Source organism: Eucyclogobius newberryi, unplaced genomic scaffold (assembly GCF_026437365.1).
Source record: "Eucyclogobius newberryi isolate DKJ021-1_F unplaced genomic scaffold, fEucNew1.0.hap1 SCAF_13, whole genome shotgun sequence".
Taxonomy (NCBI): domain Eukaryota; kingdom Metazoa; phylum Chordata; class Actinopteri; order Gobiiformes; family Gobiidae; genus Eucyclogobius; species Eucyclogobius newberryi.
This window is the reverse complement of record NW_027315757.1, coordinates 31876406-31880812: the sequence shown is the minus strand read 5'-3', so window position 1 is coordinate 31880812 and position 4407 is coordinate 31876406.

Here is a 4407-nt window from a genome sequence, read left to right as displayed (position 1 = left end):
ATTACAGTAGTTACAGTAGTTGGATCTACTACAGTAGTTACAGTAGTTGGATCTATTACAGTAGTTACAGTAGTTGGATCTATTACAGTAGTTACAGTAGTTAGATCTATTACGGTAGTTACAGTAGTTGGATCTATTACAGTAGTTACAGTAGTTGGATCTATTACAGTAGTTACAGTAGTTAGATCTATTATGGTAGTTACAGTAGTTGGATCTATTACAGTAGTTACAGTAGTTGGATCTATTACAGTAGTTGGATCTATTACAGTAGTTAGAGTAGTTGGATCTATTACAGTAGTTACAGTAGTTGGATCTATTACAGTAGTTGGATCTATTACGATAGTTACAGTAGTTAGATCTATTAGAGTAGTTGGATCTATTACAGTAGTTACAGTAGTTGGATCTATTACAGTAGTTACAGTAGTTAGATCTATTACAGTAGTTACAGTAGTTGGATCTATTACGGTAGTTACAGTAGTTGGATCTATCACAGTAGTTACAGTAGTTAGATCTATTACAGTAGTTAGATCTACTACAGTAGTTACAGTAGTTGGATCTATTACAGTAGTTAGAGTAGTTAGATCTATTACAGTAGTTAGATCTACTACAGTAGTTACAGTAGTTGGATCTATTACAGTAGTTACAGTAGTTGGATCTACTACAGTAGTTACAGTAGTTGGATCTATTACAGTAGTTACAGTAGTTGGATCTATTACGGATCTATTACAGTAGTTAGATCTATTACAGTAGTTAGAGTAGTTAGATCTATTACAGTAGTTATATCTACTACAGTAGTTACAGTAGTTGGATCTATTACAGTAGTTACAGTAGTGGGATCTACTACAGTAGTTACAGTAGTTGGATCTATTATGGTAGTTACAGTAGTTGGATCTATTACAGTAGTTACAGTAGTTGGATCTATTACAGTAGTTGGATCTATTGCAGTAGTTAGAGTAGTTGGATCTATTACAGTAGTTACAGTAGTTGGATCTATTACAGTAGTTGGATCTATTACGATAGTTACAGTAGTTAGATCTATTAGAGTAGTTGGATCTATTACAGTAGTTACAGTAGTTGGATCTATTACAGTAGTTACAGTAGTTAGATCTATTACAGTAGTTACAGTAGTTGGATCTATTACAGTAGTTACAGTAGTTGGATCTATTACGGTAGTTACAGTAGTTTGATCTATCACAGTAGTTACAGTAGTTAGATCTATTACAGTAGTTAGATCTACTACAGTAGTTACAGTAGTTGGATCTATTACAGTAGTTAGAGTAGTTAGATCTATTACAGTAGTTGGATCTATTACAGTAGTTACAGTAGTTGGATCTACTACAGTAGTTACAGTAGTTGGATCTATTACAGTAGTTACAGTAGTTGGATCTATTACAGTAGTTACAGTAGTTAGATCTATTATGGTAGTTACAGTAGTTGGATCTATTACAGTAGTTACAGTAGTTGGATCTATTACAGTAGTTGGATCTATTACAGTAGTTAGAGTAGTTGGATCTATTACAGTAGTTACAGTAGTTGGATCTATTACAGTAGTTGGATCTATTACGATAGTTACAGTAGTTAGATCTATTAGAGTAGTTGGATCTATTACAGTAGTTACAGTAGTTGGATCTATTACAGTAGTTACAGTAGTTAGATCTATTACAGTAGTTACAGTAGTTGGATCTATTACAGTAGTTACAGTAGTTGGATCTATTACGGTAGTTACAGTAGTTTGATCTATCACAGTAGTTACAGTAGTTAGATCTATTACAGTAGTTGGATCTATTACAGTAGTTACAGTAGTTGGATCTACTACAGTAGTTACAGTAGTTGGATCTATTACAGTAGTTACAGTAGTTGGATCTATTACAGTAGTTACAGTAGTTAGATCTATTACAGTAGTTACAGTAGTTGGATCTATTACAGTAGTTACAGTAGTTAGATCTATTATGGTAGTTACAGTAGTTGGATCTATTACAGTAGTTACAGTAGTTGGATCTATTACAGTAGTTGGATCTATTACAGTAGTTAGAGTAGTTGGATCTATTACAGTAGTTACAGTAGTTGGATCTATTACAGTAGTTGGATCTATTACGATAGTTACAGTAGTTAGATCTATTAGAGTAGTTGGATCTATTACAGTAGTTACAGTAGTTGGATCTATTACAGTAGTTACAGTAGTTAGATCTATTACAGTAGTTACAGTAGTTGGATCTATTACAGTAGTTACAGTAGTTGGATCTATTACGGTAGTTACAGTAGTTGGATCTATCACAGTAGTTACAGTAGTTAGATCTATTACAGTAGTTAGATCTACTACAGTAGTTACAGTAGTTGGATCTATTACAGTAGTTAGAGTAGTTAGATCTATTACAGTAGTTAGATCTACTACAGTAGTTACAGTAGTTGGATCTATTACAGTAGTTACAGTAGTTGGATCTACTACAGTAGTTACAGTAGTTGGATCTATTACAGTAGTTACAGTAGTTGGATCTATTACGGATCTATTACAGTAGTTAGATCTATTACAGTAGTTAGATCTATTACAGTAGTTAGAGTAGTTAGATCTAGTACAGTAGTTATATCTACTACAGTAGTTACAGTAGTTGGATCTATTACAGTAGTTACAGTAGTTGGATCTACTACAGTAGTTACAGTAGTTGGATCTATTACAGTAGTTACAGTAGTTAGATCTATTATGGTAGTTACAGTAGTTGGATCTATTACAGTAGTTACAGTAGTTGGATCTATCACAGTAGTTACAGTAGTTGGATCTATTACGGATCTATTACAGTAGTTAGATCTATTACAGTAGCTACAGTAGTTAGATCTATTACAGTAGTTAGATCTACTACAGTAGTTACAGTAGTTGGATCTATTACAATAGTTACAGTAGTTGGATCTACTACAGTAGTTACAGTAGTTGGATCTATTACGGATCTATTACAGTAGTTAGATCTATTACAGTAGTTAGAGTAGTTAGATCTATTACAGTAGTTAGATCTACTACAGTAGTTACAGTAGTTGGATCTATTACAGTAGTTAGAGTAGTTAGATCTATTACAGTAGTTAGATCTACTACAGTAGTTACAGTAGTTGGATATATTACAGTAGTTACAGTAGTTGGATCTACTACAGTAGTTACAGTAGTTGGATCTATTACAGTAGTTACAGTAGTTGGATCTATAACGGAACTATTACAGTAGTTAGATCTATTACAGTAGTTAGAGTAGTTAGATCTATTACAGTAGTTAGATCTACTACAGTAGTTACAGTAGTTGGATCTATTACAGTAGTTACAGTGGTTGGATCTACTACAGTAGTTACAGTAGTTGGATCTATTACAGTAGTTACAGTAGTTGGATCTATTACAGTAGTTGGATCTATTACGGATCTATTACAGTAGTTAGATCTATTACAGTAGTTAGAGTAGTTAGATCTATTACAGTAGTTAGATCTACTACAGTAGTTACAGTAGTTGGATCTATTACAGTAGTTACAGTAGTTGGATCTATTACAGTAGTTACAGTAGTTGGATCTATTACAGTAGTTGGATCTATTACGGATCTATTACAGTAGTTAGATCTATTACAGTAGTTAGAGTAGTTAGATCTATTACAGTAGTTAGATCTACTACAGTAGTTACAGTAGTTGGATCTATTACAGTAGTTAGAGTAGTTAGATCTATTACAGTAGTTAGATCTACTACAGTAGTTACAGTAGTTGGATCTATTACAGTAGTTACAGTGGTTGGATCTACTACAGTAGTTACAGTAGTTGGATCTATTACAGTAGTTACAGTAGTTGGATCTATTACGGATCTATTACAGTAGTTAGATCTATTACAGTAGTTAGAGTAGTTAGATCTATTACAGTAGTTAAATCTACTACAGTAGTTACAGTAGTTGGATCTATTACAGTAGTTACAGTAGTTGGATCTATTACAGTAGTTACAGTAGTTGGATCTATTACAGTAGTTACAGTAGTTGGATCTATTACAGTAGTTACAGTAGTTGGATCTATTACAGTAGTTACAGTAGTTGGATCTATTACGGTAGTTACAGTAGTTGGATCTATTACAGTAGTTACAGTAGTTGGATCTATTACAGTAGTTACAGTAGTTGGATCTATTACAGTAGTTGCAGTAGTTGGATCTATTACAGTAGTTACAGTAGTTGGATCTATTACAGTAGTTACAGTAGTTGGATCTATTACAGTAGTTACAGTAGTTGGATCTATTACAGTAGTTGCAGTAGTTGGATCTATTACAGTAGTTACAGTAGTTGGATCTATTACAGTAGTTACAGTAGTTGGATCTATTACGGTAGTTACAGTAGTTGGATCTATTACAGTAGTTACAGTAGTTGGATCTATTACAGTAGTTGCAGTAGTTGGATCTATTACAGT